We start from the raw sequence: 19,940 nt of genomic DNA on the forward strand, positions 1-19,940 counted from the left end.
GCCATTGCTTTGCAGACTATACAACGGTGTTTTGATGTGTTTGATGTTACATTTTTATAAGAATAGTTGCATTTCACAAGAAATAAACTGTACACCATCGTCAGTAAGTATTTCATTTGGGATACCTTCTCTTGCAAACACATCTTTAAAAAATGTGATGACATTTTTCGTTGTTGGTTCCATTACACCTCTAACCTCAACCCACCTAGAAAGATGGTCAATTAAAATGATAAAATATCTCATGTGGTTGGGTAAGATATGGTATGTGTGAAACAACAAGAGAGAAAGGGTCAGGAAGTCACTCTTATACGCCTTAGAAATACACATCCAAACCAACAGAAGAGTGGCTAGATAAACAAAAAATTAAAGAAGAAAACAGAGAAGGGGCAGTAAAATTATGACATTACAAGATTACTACCACCAAGGTAAGAGTACCGGACCCGAACAGACAGCAATACAGTGGGTTTTGCATGCACAGTGTAGAAAAAGAACCCTCAGGCACCAACTGAAAGTCGGTTGCCAGTTGTCTTCATTGGGTTCTTGTTTGGAAAAGTTATCTCCAACAGTAATGGAAAGGTGAGTTAAAAGGAACACGGGCTACTCCCCAAACCCTTTTAATAAGGGGGTAGCTCTGACTCCATTAAAAACAATAGTGAGAAACGGACATAAGAGTGGTTGAATTAGTTTGAACCAAGATGTCCTATACAAATAAACACACAAAAGGTCGACATGTTTCTGCTATACAGAGCCAAAATTCAGCTCAGCATTCATCAGGACCAGGATAGACCTCACCTCATGGGTGCGTCACTAATTCAACCACTCTTATGTCCGTTTCTCACTATTGGTTTTTCTCCTAGGAAAGAGCTGGTCCCTATTCTGAGGTGCAGGAGCATCTACAATACTTTTCACAAGACTTGGTCTAGGCTTGATCCCTTCCTCAGAAAATACATGTCTAAGATATTCGATTTCTTTTGTCTTAAAGATGCATTTATCTTTCCTTAAGGTCACACCTCTTTTCTCTAAGGTTCCTAAGAATCTATCAAGGCAAAATCATGTTCATTTTCAGTGTTGGCAAAAATCAAGATGCCATCTTGGAAAATTGCTACATGATTATTGCCAATAAACATTTCTGACATAAGTCTTTGAAATACTGCCGCAGCAGATGCAATGCCAAAAGGCATACGGCAAAATTGAAAAACTCCATCTGGAGTTACAAATGCGGTCAAGTGTCTAGAACTTTTTTCTAACTCAACTTGGTGGTAGGCTGCTCTTAGATCCAGCTTGCTAAACCATTTAGCTGGTCCTACTTTAGTTATTAAATCCTCTATTCTGGGCAGAGGATAGTTGTCTAACCAAACCGCCTCATTTACGCTCCTCATATCAACACACATGCGTAATTGCCCATTCTTTTTCTTCGTCAGAACAATTGGGGATAACCACAAAGTTCCATCCGCTTTCTCGATGATGCCCTGAGAACACATATCATTAAGCATGGCAGAAAGGTCACTTTTCACGCTTTATGGTATGTTCCGTAATTTATGTTTCACCGGAATTACATCACTTTTGACTTTAATACGATAAGTGAAATCTGAAATTTTACCCAGTTTATCATTGAAAACCTTCGAAAACTGCCTTTCCCAGAATTTCTCTTCATTAGTTACTAAATATATTCTTTTTTATTCAAACAAGATGAGTTGTTCTAAACCTGGTCTAATTGTGATACCAAATTCAGCTTGGTGAATGAGACCTCGCACATTTATTCCTTTTCTTGCAACATAAACTTTGGCATGTATTAACTAATTCAAGATTTGTATGTTTGACCAAAAGAACCCAATAAGGTCTACTTTGCTTCCTTCAAACGCCACTGTAAAAATGTCTGGAGGAAACAAAACTTTGTCATGCCCATTCTTATCAAAAATATCCTTTGAAATAATGGTTATGCGTGCACCAGTATCAACCAATAACTGTATAGCATGCCCTTGAATTGAGACATTGAGATTTGGATCGATCACAAGATCATCATCATTAGAGTTGACACACCTTACACCCAAAAGCAATTCTTGATTGCTTCAAGATTTTCTTCATCAAAATTATTTCCAAAATCATTCAAAACACATCAAATATTAAATGGTTGGCCAGACCTACACATTTTCGCAAAATGGCCAAATTTTCCGTATTTTTTACATTGTTGTCCAATAACTGGACAGAATTTAAATGATGAGACATGAGAAGGTGAACCACATCTAAAGCAAAATGTTTTTTGGAATTGTTGAACACTCTAGCTAGACTTGACGAAAGGTTTATATTTTAGGTTTGGTTGTGGGTTCTTTTGTAATTTTGATTTAATACTAACTGCTCCCGAAATTGATGTTTTGGATAATGAGTCTTCCAAAACTTTAGCATCAATCTAAGAACCTTTGATGCTCTTTGCTAAATCTATGGCTTTATCTAAAGTAGGGTTCTTACAAGTGAGAAGTCTTTGTTGGATATTTTTGGAATGGCATCTAGCTACCAGTTGGTCGCGTAATAATTCTCCAGTAAAATTGTCAAAATCACATTTGGATGCTAACATCTTAAGTGCCGTGACATAAGTGTCTATGCTCTCATTAGGCTGTTGTGCTCTTGTGAAGAATTTGTACCTATGTACAACCAGGTTTTTAGTTTTCGTAAAGTATTTATCTAATTGTGCAACAGCTGTTTCGAACTTGTCTAAATCTTCGTTCTCTGCAGGTACATGTTCACGTAAGTGGTCAAAGACGTTTTGCCCTTCTACTCCCAGATGGTAGTACATTAAATTTTTCTTTCTTTCAGGTCTGAATTTTGTGCATCAATTGCACCTAGATAAGCTTTAAACGATCTTAACCATAAGTTCCATTCTAAAGGTGGATCCCCTGGTTCCTGCAGGAAGGGTGCTGGTGCTTGTACACTTTGCATTTCGTCCATACAATACTTATGTTCAAAACTAGAGACTAACTGTATTTTAAATAAAAATACAGAAAAAAACGTGCAAACTGCTGATGTAACTTGCACTTCTGTATTGTTGTTTCCCTTACTTTTCCAATAAATTTGACTTAAAAAGAAAATACGTCTTTAAATGTGAGATGTAACAAAAAAATGAAAAAAATAACTCTTATGACCAAGTAAACAAAAGTTCAAGTCTTTAACTTTCTTAATTGTTGCTCATTTCACTTCTTATATCCCAATTGTATCCAGAATGCAATAGGTGAAGACATTTGCCTTCGCTACTCTAAATTTTGTTGAACCTGTTTTTATTGGAAGTAGGACTATGCACAAAATAAACCTTTTTGCCAGGCCTAAACGTTCCTTTTTAATTATTATAAGCCACTGTTAAGGTAGGCACTAAAGGCGTCTTGGGCACAGTGCATGGTATTTAAAAAGTAGAACTTATGTACTTAAGTTCCACATGTCGTGGCAGTGAAAAATGTCAAAAATACACTTTTCCGGGGGGCGTGGCTTTGCGGCAAACCAGTATGGCTGCTTGCTAGGGTTTCTCCGGAGCCCTCCTCTCCTACCCCATTAATCCACCACAAATATCTGACTCACTGGTGCCGATCCGAATATCGGAAAGAAAGCGGTGCCCCACGCTGTAACCCGGGGCGAGAACGGACGTCGTGGGCTGGAGTTATCCGCTTCGCTGTCCCTGTGCCTACCATGAGGAAAAGCCGGGGCTTCTAGTGGTGAACCTTGCCGCCCCAAATGCTGAGGGTGCCAGCGTGCCCCGCGCCCTCATCCCCGGTGCTGAACCCAAAAGCCGCGTAACACTTTGCTTGGTGGGTAACAACTGAGCGCTGGGCCTGGCGGGCCTGGGCTGGGCCCCGACCAACAGGCCAGCGAGATTAGTGCGACCATCGGCGATGCAGTGCTGGACCCTACGGCACAACAGTGGACCCACCTGAGGCTGTGGCGGTAGTGAGAGCAAATGCAAAAACCACAGTTGATGGATAGAATGCAGAACAATGTCATACATTCTCCCCAGTACAGAGATCTGGGCCTAAATCCATCTTTTTTTGCACTCCACACCACCCCAGTTCAGACATGGCCATATGCAAATCAGTCTGACCCTGTGCCTCATGGGAACAGTCCAACCCGAACTGCCAAGCCATGCCTTCCCTGGACCGGAAACAAGCTTCCGAGGACCGGTTTCTGGGCCAAATCTCTGTACTGGGGTGAATGTATGACATTGTTCTGCATTCTGTCCATCAACTGTGGTTTTTGCATTTGTCACCCCAAGTGGGATGGGTATGCTCAGACGTGAGTCCCATGCTCGTCACACCACTGGATTCAAGCAAGCCGGGCTGTAGACGGCTGGAATGCCAGAAACCGGTGGGGTGGTGTGGAGTGCCAAAAAACGTTGGATTTAGGCCCAGATCTCTGTACTGGGGTGAATGTATGACATTGTTCTGCATTCTGTCCTTCAACTGTGGTTTTTGCGGTAGTGAGAGCAGCCTGGACCCCTTCGCTGCACAGGCCGGTGCCCAATGTGGCCGTAGTCAATGAAGTGACACCACATGTGACCGGCGAACCTCTCTGGTGCCACCCAGGCAAGACGGAACACCTGAGGGAGAGGAATGGACTGCGAGACTCACGGCCCCTTGTCCATGACCTTACTGACCCTTGCTCCCCCAACTGGATGTGCTGCTCGCTGTGCAGGCCTATATGGAGGTTAGCGGATCGGGCGCCCCCCATTCTTTGAGCATTGATCATCCCAGCTGCTGTGGGCCCCCTGCACCACCTCCCTCTTGTCCTTGCCCCCCTCTGGCTTCCTCACCTGAATGACGACACCAGGCCTACACCGCAGAGAGCAACAAGGGCCCTTGTGCTTCTTATGGCCTCTCGGGCCACCCACGCCGAGCCTGCTCTCTGTGGCTGAGGGGGCCTTTGCGATGCATGAGAAGGAGGGAACCACAGTGAGAGGTAGCCTAGGGCACACGGACTATATCCAGCAGACTGGGCACCCATTCTAGAGTGGCTTTTGGCCCACTGTCCTGTGCTGGCTTTTGTAAGAATATGGTCCTGACCAGACATACCCGCCAGTCAGTGCATCTTTGGCCTTGCGCGCCGATTCAACCCTCATCATGTCTAACACGAAAGGCGCAAAGGCCTCCCAACAGAGTAGGCTTTATCTCTACACCTGTCTGAAGGCTGACTTACCTGACAGAAGAGGGGCGAGCGACAAGCAGCATAGCGGCACAGAGCAGGATCCCTCTGAATCCACAATGAAAGACTTAAAGGTGGCAACCTTTGACCCTGCCTGCAGGTAGGTCGTGCCCCTGCCACTACACGGTCCTCATGCCCCTGTGTAGTGCTGCTGTCGCCTGCTTGCTGCCCGCTTCCGTTGCCCCTGCTCACTTCGCGTGAGCTCGCCGCTCCTTTCCCTCCTCTGGGCTCTACCCTTGTCTCCACTGCCTACCTACTTCTGCGGATCATTGCCCTTCGTGCTCCCCGCTTTGCCTCTGTGCCCTGGTCTTTACCCCTGCTTCATTTGCCTGTCTGCTTTGGTGAGTGTGCCCTCGTGCCCCCCGGTTTTGACTGTGCACTGGTGACCCCATTTTCTTTTCTGTGAACCGTTTTTGTACATCTGTGCCCCTTCTGTGCCCCTTGTGCCCCACTTCTCCTGACTCTGTGTCTTCATACTTCTGTGCCCCTTTGTCCCCCAGTTTTAGCCCTCTGTGCCCCTCTGACCTCTGTACCCCCTCTCCCCCACCTTTTTTGCCTTCTGTGTACTCCCCTTGGTGCCACCTTCCTGTTGCTGCCTCCCTGTGGCTCCACCCCCACTGTCCTATTGGCCACCCCGCTTCTGCCTCCCAGCTGCTCCTCCCTGCCACTTCCCCCTCTCTCCCCCCTCATATTGAGGCCACGCTGCGGCCGCGCAGCGGGAGCACCGCTGGCACGCCAAAGGCGCGCCAAAGGCATGCCCGGCTGCGCCCGTCCATGCCTGGACCGCGCCCACGCTGGAACCCCTGGCCACCGCCGGATCCAAGCTACCCGACCGAGATGCAACCCCACCACCCTCAACGCACTCAACAATGGACAACCACCCGCCTGCTACCAAGCCACCCCGAATCGAACTCACGGACCCTTCACCTGCCAAGCCTGCAAATTTTCCTGCCACCAAACCTGCGCCCCCCCCCACCGGACTCAGCAACAACAACAACCACCACCTCAAGTGCATCCTCCTCAACACCTGCTCCGTCCACAAGCATGCCATCGAACTCTGGGACCTCCTCAACACAACAACACCAGACGTCGCCTTCCTCACGGAAACCTGGATGAACGCCTCCTCAGCCCTCGACATCGCCATTGCCATCCCGGCCGGCTACAAGACTCGGAGGGACCGCACCAACCAAACCGGAGGAGGAATCACCATCATCCACAGAAACACCATCAGCATCACGACCAACGCTGAAGACACACTCTTCTCCGCCGAACACCTACACTTCCAGATCCACACCGACCCTCAAACCACTCTCAGAGGAACTCTCATCTACAGACCTCTGGGCCCGCGCACACAATTCAGTGAAACCATCGCCGACTTCATCAGCCCGCACGCCCTAGCCTCACCAGAATACATCCTCCTAGGGGACCTGAACTTCCAAATGGAGAACATCAACGACAGCAACACCACCACCCTACTCGACAATCTAACCAACCTCGGACTCAAGCAACTGGTGGACACACCCACCCACCGCGCCGGCCACACGCTCGACCCCATCTTCTCCGCCAGCAACAACATCTCCTTCAACCACTCCACCGGACTACACTGGACTGACCACAGCTGCATCCCCTTCACTTTCAAGAAGACTACATCCCACCACCACACGCACAGGATCCCCCGCAGATGCTGGAGCAAAGTCACCGCAGATCAGCTAACCACATCACGGAGCCAAAACCCTCCTGCCAGCACAACTGACACCAACAACTCTGCCCACAACCTCACACAGTGGATCACCAACTGCGCCGATGACCTCGCTCCACTGAAGAACCTCCTAAGCCTGACCGGCAACAGAAAAACCTCATGGTTCACAGTCGCCGTCAAAGTCGCAAAGAAATCCTGCCGAACCCTCGAAAAAACCTGGCGCCACGAACGAACCTCAGAAAACATGACAGCCCTCAAGAACGCCATCCATGAATACTACCAGATGATCCGCACCACCTAAAGGACATCTTACAAAGAGCGGCTGGACAACAACACCCACAACAGCAAGGAACTTTTCACCATCGTCAAAGAGCTCTCCAGCCCGAGCCCCAGCAACAACAACATCACACCATCACAGGAACTTTGCTCCTCCCTCGCCACGTTTTTCCACCGCAAGATCACAGACATACACGACAGTTTCGGACCCCAGTCTACGCCTCCAGCCACCAAACCTACGACCCCCACCACCATCCTCGACGCTTGGACTGCCACCAGCACTGTAGACACCACCCAAGTCATGAACACCATATACTCTGGCTCCCCCTCCGACCCGTGCCCTCATATCTTCAACAAAGCCGACACCATCATCGCACCCCACCTCCGGAACATCATAAACAGCTCCTTCACTTCAGCCACCTTCCCTGAAAGCTGGAAACAGGTAGAGATCAAAGCCCTTCTGAAGAAACCCACAGCGGACCCCACAGACCTCAAGAACTTCCGCCCCATCTCCCTTCTCGCCTACCTGGCTAAAGTAATTGAGAAAATCGTCAACATACAGCTGTCTGCATTTCTCGAGGCTTGCAACTCGCTCGACCCATCCCAGTCCGGATTTCGAGCCAACCAAAGTACCGAGACCGCCCTCATCCCAGCCACCGATGACATCAGGACCCTGATGGACAACGGAGAAACAGCCGCTCTCATCCTCCTGGACCTCTCGGCAGCCTCTGATACCGTCTGCCACCGCACCCTGATAACCCGCCTCTACAACACTGGGATCCAAGGAAAGGCCCTGGACTGGATCACCTCGTTCCTCTGCAACAGAATCCGACGAGTCTGCCTCCCCCCTTCTGCTCGGCGGCTACCGAGATCAGCTGCGCCATACCCCAAGGATCCTCGCTCAGCCCAATCCTCTTCAATATCTACATGAGCCCCCTCGCCGCCATCGCACGCAAACACAACATCAACATCATCTCCTACACCGACGACACACAACTAATACTCTCCCTCACCAGAGACCCAGCCACCGCCAAAACCAACCTCCAGGAAGGAATGAAAGACGTTGCAGAATGGATGAAGCATAGCCATCTGAAGCTCAACTCTGACAAGATGGAGGTCCTCATCCTCGGACAATCCCCATCAGCCTGGGATGATTCCTGGTGGCCCACAGCGCTGGGCACCGCTCCAACACCCACGAACCATGCACGAAACCTGGGATTCATCCTGGACTCCTCCCTCACGATGACCAAGCAAGTCAACGCCATCTCATCCTCATGCTTCAACACCCTACGCATGCTCCGAAAGATCTTCCGGTGGATCCCCACCAAAACCAGAAAGACGGTCACCCAGGCCCTCGTCACCAGCCGACTGGACTACGAGAACGCCCTTTACGCTGGAACCACAGCCACACTGCAGAACCGCCTACAGCGAATACAGAACGCCTCCGCACGACTCATCCTTGTGGAGAAGTGTGGCTCAATGATTCGAGCGGCAGACCCTGATGCAGAGGTCTAGCCCAGGACCAGGGTTCAATTCCCCGCCTCGGCGGGTCTTGGGCTCAAAATTCCACGGACCTGATAATTCTCACCTCAGTGCCTATTCCAATCATGGAGTCCCACTCTGCAACTCTGGGCAATAGCTTGCTTAATCTCCACAACGCTAAGGATGCCTGGCCTCCACCTTGGGGGTGCCCAGGAGTGGACGCCTCACAGGGAAAGCCAGGATGGGTTCCACAGCGGTATTCGTACAAGCGCCTTGAGACCCTTGCAGGTGAGTAGTGCGCTATACAAGTATCAATTCACATTTACATCCTCGATATCCCCCGCCAGAGCCACATATCCACCCACCTGAGAAACCTGCACTGGCTCCCCATCAACAAGAGGATCACGTTCAGGATGCTCACCCACGCACACAAAGCACTCCACAACAGCGGCCCGAATACCTCAACAACCGCCTCTCGTTCTACACCCCCACCCTCCAGCTCCGATCCGCCAGCCTCACCCTCACCACCGTCCCTTGTATCCGAAGAACCACCACCGGAGGAAGATCATTCTCCTACCTGGCGTCCAAGACATGGAACTCCCTCCCCACTCACCTACGGCTGACCCAGGACCATCTCACCTTCAGGAAACACCTCAAGACCTGGCTCTTCGAGCAGTAGCAGTTCCCCCCCTCCCTCCAGCGCCTTGAGACCCTTACGGGTGAGTAGCGCACTCTATCAATGTTAATGATTGATTGATTGAATAACTGGGGTTCACACATCCATTGATGCCCTATTATCTGAAGTGACACTGATCAGGGCTGACCTCACCAAAAACAGGCAAAAGGTTAAGCACCTGGAACTCTCTACCGCCAGTCTAGTGGAAGATACTTCGCAATTGCAGACGGACGCCAAGGAGCTCCAGGCTTTCCGTAAATTCACTGAAGATAAGCTGGACGACTATGAGGGGTGCTTGCGACGCAATAACATCCGTGTCCTCGGAGCGCCGGAAAAATTGGAAGGGCCTGCTGTTGACCTGTTCACCGAAAATCTAAGCACGACAAAGCTGCAGCCGAAGGGTCTGTCTGCATTGTTTGTGATCAAAAGAGCACACAGGGTACCAGGAGGCCGACCCAGGACTGGTGCCCCGCCTCGTCCAATACTGGCCCGATTGCCAAACTATAGAGACAGGGACAACATTCTTCAATCAGCCAGGGTCGCCTCGCGGGTTCAGATGGACAACTCAGAAATCACCTTCTTTACCGACTTCCGTCGAACAGTGCAGATGCGCCGACGCTCCTTCCTGGATGTTGAGAGACAGCTGGGAGAAAAAGGTCTCAAGTACGCCATGCTCATCGTCGAATCCTTTTTGATGAAAATAATTAATTGTCATCAAGCCACGCAGCCAGCAGTGTGATGTCCTCATCTTCTGTGGCAGCAGTAATGCGTCGGTGTTGAGATGAAATGAATCGGTTCCGACCGGCGCAATGATGTTGATGCTTGGATTTTAGCAGAAGATAGCCAGAAAACACACCTCAAAGGGCCCAGGACTGGATTTTCACCACTTGGCAGGGCAGGGGCAGGACTCACAGTTGCCAGAGGCTGTAGTAGGTTTGTTGAAAGTCTTTGATGTCCCTGAGTGCTCAGAGTGGTGGGCCAGCCAGCAAGCCTTTGGAGACACTTTGGTTCCGGGACGTAGAGATGCAGGTCCAGTCCTTCTCACTCCCAAGCAAGGAGGGCAGCAGGGCAGGCACAACAAAGCAAGAGTCCAGCAAAGTCCAACAGAGTCCACCAGAGGGACAGTCCTTTCAGCAGCACAGCAGTTCCTCCTCCTTGCAGATTGACCTCAGGTCCAGAAGTGTACTGAGTTGGTGGTGTCAGAGGTCCAGTACGTATACCCAGTTGTGCCTTTCAAGAAGAGGAAACTTAAAAGAGAGGTCTTTGAAGTGCACAATGCCCTTGTCCTTCCTGGCCTGGTCCCAGACTCACTACAGAGGTATGCAGCCCTTTGTGTGGGGACAGGTACAGCCCTATTCAAGTACAAGTGTCATCAAACCATCCTGCCCAGGATGGTCCATCAGCCTGGTGATGGCACATCAGGCACACCTAAACTCTCTCTGTGTGTGATTGTTTAGAGAGAATTGCCAAAGCCCACCTGTCACCTACCCCAGGCTTGTATTCAGAGAGAGGCAGAGGCACAGAATGGTTAAAGTAAGAAAATGGCAACTTTCTAAAAGTGGCATGTTCAGGCATAGAACATAAAACCCAACTTTACCATAAGTTGTGATTTTAAATTGTACGTCCAAAGACACCAAACTCAAAATGTTATCTTTTCCCAATTGGAAATTACACTTATAAACGGTAATCAACTAATCTCAATGCTAACTTATGTGAGAGATAGGCCTTGCAGTAGTGAAAAACTAATTTAGGATTTTTTCATTTCCTGGGAATGTAAAACTTATAAGTACATGGCCAGCTTTTTAAATACACTAAACCTACTCATGGGGCTGTCCAGGGCCGACCTTAGGAGTGACTTATATGTATAAAAAAGGAAGGCTTGGGACCTGGTAAGAGTGTTAATTTGCCAAGTTGAAATGGCAGTTTAAAACTGCACACTCAGTGTCTGCAATAGCAGGCCTGAGACAGGTTTAAACAGCTACTTGAGTGGGTGGCACAATCAGTGCTGCATTTAATTTACAGGTCCTGGGTCTGACTTATAAGTAAATTAAATATGCCAATTGGATTTGCCAATGTTACCATGATTTAGGGAAAGAGCACATGCACTTTAGCACCAGTTAGCAGTGGTAAAGTGCCTAGAATACTAAATTCCAGCGAAATTAAAGATATATTACTACAATAATCCTCATAAAGCAGTAAGACCAAATTAGATTGGACGCCTGTCTTTGCCAGGCACAACTGAGAGGATGGGGACTTTTCTTTTCCTTTTTAACTGTTCGTTTTTACAGTGATAGACTAGTCAAATGGCTTAATGGAGTTGGAGGGGTATCAGAGCTATCAACAGATCTCTCGCATATGGTATTATGGATAATGGGTTGCAATCCCTCTCTCATTGCGGGACTTTCACTGTTAGCAGTGACACCATGAAATACATTGCCAGATACTGGCCTGGCAGCTGACCCAAAGACAGTCTGCAATCTGTTAGTGCAATTTCCTGTGTTATTATCCCCCACTGCTCTTTTCAGCATACTGTCAATAGTAGTTATTCTGCGTGGGACGTTGACGGGATCAGCAGTTTGCGTTTGCCCTTTATGAGTAATAAATGTATCTCTCATCCCAAGAGTTGCAGTATGAAGGTCTCTGTTAAGGCTTGCAAATGAGGGAGACAGCCCAGTCTCTTCCAGGTTCTGACGTATGCCTGGTTGCCTCCCGAATGCCTTCCATGCTGTCAACAGGGGCTCCTCTTCCTTGCTTCGGGCTCAAAATTGGCTCAGAGATGGCTGTTCAGGGGGGGTGATCCCACCTCTGCAGTGCAGCAGCAAATGCATCCCATGCCACGGGTCTCTCTGAGCACTTTTATTTCGCCAAAGTCAGTTGGAGCCCCTCCTACTGGTTGCGTGCTCAAAGGTGGATGAGAGGTGACTGATGAGGGATGTAGTCCCATCCCATCCGTGTTGTAGCAAAGCCCCTTTTCTCTCTCTGCACATAAGCCTACTCTTTCTCTTGCTCCTTCTTCTCCATGTGTTCCTCCTCCTTTTCCATCTCCTTAATTGCTTACTTCCTGACTTCCGACCCTTTGACCTTTGCTGTCACTCCCCTTCTCTTCCAATTCACTCTCTTCTTATTTTCTCCTTTTCTCTCTTCCTACTATTTCCTTCAACTTTCTATTTTCCCTATCTCCTTTCTCCCCAGTTCAGCTCTTTCTTTGTGCTCTCTTTGGGGCATATTTCCAAGCCCCTTTCGCCATCACAAAATCACTTTTAGTGATGTTGAGATGGTGATAGGAGCTTCGTCTTATTTACTAGGCAGTGTTAAGCCACTTAACATGGCTTAACTCTGCCTTCTAAATAAGTCCCCCCTTTCATGCTACACTTAGCTTGAAAGGGGTTTGGGAAAGGGTCGTGTGGTGGGCGTTCTACTGCAACACCAATTGATTCTGACGCTGCCCCCTATTTACAAGAGCTATGAAATAGGAGGCAGCGCCAAAATTAAGACCAGAGAAAACCTGATCTTAAACGAGCAGCACACATAGAAGTTACAAAACGGCATTTAAAGATTGTTTATGTGCAGGAAGGGGGACCTTCCAGCAAATAAACAATCTTTCCCTCAACACAGGCCCCCTTGCACTATGGTACATTATGGTATGTGCAATATGGTACAAGGGCGCCTGCGCTGGCGCTAGGCTGCCAAGTGTAGAGCCAGCACAGGGGGAAACGCAGGGCTGCACCATTCTCAAGTTAATATGGTGCAGCTCTGCGTTTCTAAAGTGACGAAGCTGTTAGCCTTCTTGGCTTAACGACACGTTTTGCCACTTCATTGTAAATATGCCCCTGAGTTACTTAACTGTTTTCTCACCCATCTTACCACTTCCCTTTTTCCTCAAACTTTTATATATCTCCTATCTTTTCTATCACTTTCCGTTTTGCCCTCCTCTTTTATCACTTGGCCTCTCTCATTTTTCTTGTATTATGTTTCCCCAATCTTGCTATCTTCCTTTTCTTCACCTCATTGCCTTCCTCAAATTCCTTCTTCTCTGTTGTCTTCTTCTCAGTCTTCTTTTCTTTTCTTTCTCCTCCTTTTCTCTTTTTTTCACAATCTTCCTCGTGTAAGTAGCACCTGATATTTGGCTGCAGCTCAGCTGTGCCCGCCTTCCTGCGTTCATTAATGTCTCCCTGTGACCCTCTCAATGTGTCTCACTCTCTGTGATAGTCATTTGTTCACTATGACACCCAGGGTACAAGTCCTAAAAAAAGAAGTGGGGGACGCTGACATCACAACAGGAAGTGACGTCACAAAAGGTGGCTTGCACCATCAGACTCAGTGCCTCCCCTCGCCCACCCCTAAGATGCGATTGCATCAGAGAAGCCAGCGCGTGATCAGCATTCTGAATGAGCTACGATCTCGCTGCAGAGAGGCCAAAGAGTGAATGTGTGGCTCCGTTTGCTCCAGTTATCGAGCTCCCGGTAAAATAAGTGGGGGGACGCCGTCCACCCGCGTGGTACCCCGACTCGCGCCCTGATGACACCCCACCCAACAAAGAAGAGTCTACAGAAAGAAAGACCAACGGACGCTTTGGCAAACGAAACAAAAAATCTGAACGGATGGCCTATTAAGCTACAGTTGATGCTGAGCACGCAAGGGCCCCACTCATTCCTGGGCCCCAATGCTGTTGCACTGCCGATAGGTATGCCACCGATTCAAGGATTCGCCGTCTCCAGTGACATCATAGGGATTTGCTCAATGCATATCTGGGGCTTGTGGTGTAATGACCAAAGCTGCCTACTTTGTGGTTGAGGAACCAGGTTCGAGTGTCGGCGTCGGCTCAGCATCCTGTGATTCTGGAAAATCACGTACTCTCCTCGTGCCTACAAAAAAACTGCATGAATCCTTGTGTAATGTAACTGCTGCTCATGTGAAACGCTCAAATATCTTCGGCTCATGTTCGAGCTATATAATACAGCAAAAATACTATACATATCAGGTCATTTGTCTCCTACAGCAGCTTATTTGCCCCTTCAAGGTGGACTAGAAACAATGGTGGGCTGTCTTTATACAACATGGACCCTGGTACTGTCTTTAAACGTTCAATACTCTTGAAGCTCTGGACGACAGAAGTGAGGAGAAATTGATGAATGTCATTGCAACGGGAAAGAAAACGCACAACAACTATAAATGACCATAAAAAATTAGCAAATAAAGTTTTACTTTTGATCCAAAGATTTTGACTGCACTGCAAAAAAACGTAGATATCCATCAAAGGACAGAGAAAGCTACACAGTTACATAAAACGTGTTGAATCAGACAAAAAATAAGCAAATTAGCACAGACTCTCCTACACGCATAAAAAAGCACACACAATTTTCTTTTGGATATTTTACATAATGATTTGTAGAGTGGCAAGCTGGATCTCACTGATATTGTTTCGTTTAGTTTGAAAAACAAAGAGTAGAGTAGTTGAACATTACCAACCCCCTGGACATAGCCCCTCATTCTGCCAGCATGGCCTCTGGAGCTACAAAATCTCCACGGTTGAAGCCACGGGTGCATCTTCCAAGCATCCGATTGGCTGCAATGCAATAGACTGTGCTCGTGCCCAGCGACGCGTCGGGATGCAGAACTATGAAACACTTCACCATTGACTAACTTCCAACTAATTCACTTTCCAGCATGGTGACCTTGACTCGGAACTTGAGAACCAGTGGGAAGATGGAACAAGGGCTACAGAAGAAATCCTGGTCCCCATCGATGACGACGATCTTCCTCATATCACTGTGCTTGTAATTCCTGGGGGTACGAAAACAATGAAGACACTCTAAGTCACACTGCTGCCACGAATAAATAGTGTAATTTGAACCAAATACCATTCAATAAAAAAAAGCGGGAGGATAGTAGTCTGAATTGGGTTATGAGGCGCCTTTGCCTCACCTCAGTCATTGCACTCAGAGGGGTGCCAGCCGCGAACCACTTCCAATGCCCGGAGGGGGTTAAGCATCTGCGAGCGCCAGATACACGGCCGCGCATCTCTTGCCGCCCCCTTTAGGCCCCGGGTGGGTTTCTGGGAGCACGCTCCCCTTTTCAGAGGATGCCCTGCTGGGGAAATTACCGGCTCTTGTCTCAGACCTTCCCCAGGGTACTTGAGTGACAGACGCACTCTGCACGTGACCTCAATGATAAGCTTCCCCCGCTACTCAAATATCCACCCCTACTCCTTTATATATGGCTCCATTACATATGCTTGGTAACTGAGGGTGGTTTTATCATTTTTGAATTGGGGGGGGGGGGGGGGTTGTGGGCAAATGTACTAAAGATGGACAATAAATGTTCTAAAGGAAGGAAATACAATGTATAAAACGCACACTATCAATTCGCAAATTGCCGGTTTCACCATGAAAATCATTATTGCTCGGGACTGCGAATATGCAAATCAAGCTCTGACGTTAAACCTATCACTTGCGCAAAACCTCGCACCCAATCATGCACCTGTAGAACGGTCATCTTGAAAAAGTTGGATTTAAAGGAATCTACGCCTAGAGGAGGAAATTGCTTTCAGTGCGCCGTGTCTTCTGTAAAGCAAAAGCACAACGTTCAGCAAATAACATTAATCCGCCAGCTAGAGCAGAGTCAGATTTCAATAGACGCTCTGTAGTCTGATGACCAAGGTATGATCGTATCTAGAATTTTATCTTCCTCCAAGAAATACTAAACTACACATTTTGTTGATATGACTAAAGAGTGGTTATACCGTTTACAAATGACACCATTTAAAAACAAGCGTTTGCATGCCTTTTATTTGGTTAATAGCTGACAAATACAGTGGCGGCTGGTGACATTTGAAAGTGGTAAGCCGTACAATTATGCCGTACTGCACTGCCATCAAAAGTTTTTTTTTTTAAACTGGCTCAGTAAACTTGCATTATTTTTAGCGCCTAAACAGAATAATCTTTGTGCAACTTGACTCCTAATCCGCAGCTCAAACTGCTTGCAGTTGCCAGTACCACTGTCCTGGCACCAATGCCTACACAGAAGCCTCTCACGGAGGGGTTAGGGGAACTCGTGTACAATTAGGGGTACTTCACCAATCATTCGTTTCCAATTTTCCTGAAGGGAACTTTTATTAAGGCGCCCATTTAATCTCGATCTCTTTGTTTAGGACTCCTGAGCTAATGGCCTGATCACGTTAATGAGAGTGGTGGCGTTGTTTAGGAAGAGGCACATTGTCACAGATCACACCAGAGTACACAACTCTTCGAGTCAGAGCCTGTATATGTCTGGGCTCAAGCAAGTGGATATTGTTTCCTCATCCTCACATAAAATCAACACCATAAAAACGTGCACGAGACAAATAGTTTTCCTTCAAAATAGATGATTTGCTTCTCTGAAAGCTTGCAATGGATTCTGGCCTGTTGTATCTTTTTAAGTGAGCAGCTTTACATAAGGCAAAGGTGCTGGAGAATCAATAATTGAAACTTGCCTTGGATACAAAGGGGCAGATTTATGTTAACTGGTGCATCCCCAGGGATGCGCCAGTTAACATGCGCCACAGTGCGCCACAGCTCCGCCACCCATGGTGCAAAAACGGCACAGATGCGTGACGCATCTGTGCCGGAAATGTGGAGCATTGCTGGAGTTGCGACGCAAGCGCGACGCAGCTCCAGCAAGGCTCGGGGGTACACCATGTGCACAATGCTGCGTCAAGACCTACGCCTGCTTCAAGCAGGCGCAGGGTTTTGACGCAGCATTGCCCTGAAAGTGACTGAGTGAAATCTCATAGATTTCACTCAGCCACAGTGGGGGCGTTCCTGTGCAGGAACGCCCCCACTGCGCAGGAACGCCTCCTTATGGTGCAGTGCTTTACAACATGAAGCATCTCCTAGATGCGTCACGTTGTAAATAGGGTGCATTGTTTGTGCCGCAGTTGCGTCAAATAAAGTGATGCAATTGTGGCGCAAAGAGGCGCAACGGCCTCATAAATCTGCCCCAAAATGCCAGCCTCCTCTGATCCGAGCAAGTGTACTGCTTGCTTTTACAAAGAGCACGTGTGCTGCAGGTCAGGTCATACATACTGATAGACAGCCTCGTGTGCACAGCTCTTCTAAGGATGGGGTGGGGGCCATGGAGGTGCACCCTCACTGATTGACAAGCAGTCTTGGAAACCCAGGGCTGCTGCTTGAAGCGCCCAGACTGCTTGCAATCAGCGAGGCTGCAGTGCGGCCTTAAAGGGCATAGACTTACAGTATTGGAAGCCACCGGGGGCCAGGGTGGAAATCAGGTAAGACCTCTTAAACCTGCGACGGCTGGCACATGCGCTCTAACAGCACATGTGCCTGGTTTTGCCTGATCCTCGCGCAAAGCGACGGTCGCATGTGTAATGCAATAAGCCTTCTTTTAAAGAATTAAGAACCCATAATTCTATGTCAGGACGGGAGGCTCCGATTATGCTTTTCTTATTTCTTTATTAGAAATGCTCAGCAGCCAATAAAACAGTAAAAAACTACAGTACCCATGAACACCAGGGTAACAACCATAGAGACTACAGTATAAAAGGTCCTATAGATAGTCTCTCTTCCTCTTTCTTCGCTACTCTGCAGCCAGTTAAGTGCTTTTGACTTATTATCTGTTTTTGTGTACTTCTTTCATGCTTGTATACTGATTTGCTGCATTGCCTTGCCTAGCGCTTCCACTCGCGCTGCATTTCGCGTCTCACGCGCTTCTATATTGCTTACTGTCGGCTCGAAATTTGCGGCCGTGTTCTTTTCCTCTCGCCGCTTCTATGTGTGCTGCTGCTGGGAGCGTGTGAGCACCTCCCTTTCGACCGGGCGCTTGTGTCCCGCGTTTCCTTACTTGGTGGAGCGGGAGACGGGGTTGGGGGACTCGCGCACTGTGCGCAAGCTCTTCTTTTTTCTTAGTCCCAAGGCGGCTGGTACCGCGCATGCGCGGCGGCCATTTTCCGAATTAGTTACTGTGTTTCCACAGCGCTGGGAGAGTTGCAGGTCGTCTTTGTCACGGCAGGGCCCACAGCCTCAGGATTTAACCCCTTGACACCTCTTGCTCACAGAATAGCATTTGGCAGTAAAATAAGCATAGTTCAAAACAGATGCACAGAGTTCCCAAAGGGAGTAGTATTAAAATAGAGAAGTGGTCTTCCTTCCTCTCTCCAGGTGTGGTTGTATGTGGAAGTCAGGGGCAGGTGTCCCTTGTCGGAACTAGGGATGCCTCACACAACAGGCTGGCTTAATGGCTGCTGTCATATCACCAACCAATTGTTTTGTGTCATCATCGGCTTCCTGCTCCTGCGTCAAGCCGGCCCTGCAATGCCTGACGGGTAGCACAAAGTGCTACACTTTTGTGGAGATCTTTTGTTCCTGGCCGATGATTGAATGAGTGTGAGGGGCCCAAGTGATAAAGTAGTGAGCGTGAAGTGTGGTGAATTAAAAAAGGTTAGTGTAATCTACTCTGGTCACTTTATTCGTGTAGCTAACTACCTTGTTAAAATAAGAGGGGTATGGGGAATCAACCAGGCTATAAAATAAGCATAGGCATTGCCTAGAGTGCATTTTTCTTTGGCAGCAAGCCCTCCCTCCACATTTAATTAATTACTGTGCAGGTTTAGCCTGAATTGTTGGCTTGCTGTGATTTTTTTTGTCACTCCCCCTTGCATTGTGCCTTTGGCCAAAAATATATATTTCTTTTTTTGTCATCTTGTGGGCATTCACTTTGTAAGTCGAGGTCATTGAATTGTGCACTCCGTGAGCAGTGACTACGGCTCTGGTGCAGGCAACAGTGATGCGGTGGCAAAGTCAGGCAGTATGTGAGTTCGGAGACACTAAACTCCAGTTTTATATCTGCTCCTAGTTAGAAGTTATACTTGTAAAGTATTACAAGGATAATTCAATGCTAATCTATTGAAGAGATAGGCCTTGCTGTAGTATAAAATGGATTTAGCAGTATATTTCAATACCAGGACATGTAAAACTCAAAAGCATATGTCCTACTGTTTAACTATGCTGCACCATGGGTCTACCTAGGGCCTACCTTAGCGGTGCCATACATGTAGTGAAAGGAAGGTTTAGGCCTGGGAAGTGGGTGAACTTTCCATGTTGAAATCACAATTTAAAACTGTACCCACTGGCTCAGCAGTGGCAGTCCTGAGACATGTTTGAAGGGCTACTCATGTGGGTGGGCAAAATCAGTGCTGCAGGACCACTAGTAGTATTTGATTTATATGCCCAGAACATATGTAGTGCTCTGTGCTAGGGACTAATGTGCAAATCAAATATGCTAATCATGGAGAAACCAAATGTCATTACAATTTAGACACAGAGCACATGCACATTAGCACTGGACAGCAGTGAAAAAGTACACAGAGTTCTAAAGACAGCAAAAATTAAGTCAAAAACAGAGGAGGAAGAAGGCAAAAAGTGTGGGTTCACACCACAAAAAGGGCCATTCCCAAAAAGTACTTTGCATTGGGTGAGGCATTGACATTGAAGATCTAATGCGAGGAGTAGGAAAGACGATGCATCTTCATTATTCCTGCTGGATGTAGGTGATGCGTCGGTTATGATCCGGGCGATCGGAGATGTGTTATCGTCGAACCCTTTTTGATGAAAATAATGCATTGTCATCAAG

The 19,940-nt window shown here is 47.8% G+C and overlaps 1 non-coding gene across 1 annotated transcript; it reads right to left on the minus strand.

The window, feature by feature from the left end:
* Window positions 1-15,187: 15,187 nt before the first annotated feature.
* Window positions 15,188-15,497, minus strand: LOC147723934 (Nuclear RNase P). The gene has a single exon (XR_015295443.1).
* Window positions 15,498-19,940: the final 4,443 nt, after the last annotated feature.

Source organism: Lissotriton vulgaris, chromosome 4_1, assembly GCF_964263255.1.
Source record: "Lissotriton vulgaris chromosome 4_1, aLisVul1.2, whole genome shotgun sequence".
In the NCBI taxonomy this organism is placed as follows: domain Eukaryota; kingdom Metazoa; phylum Chordata; class Amphibia; order Caudata; family Salamandridae; genus Lissotriton; species Lissotriton vulgaris.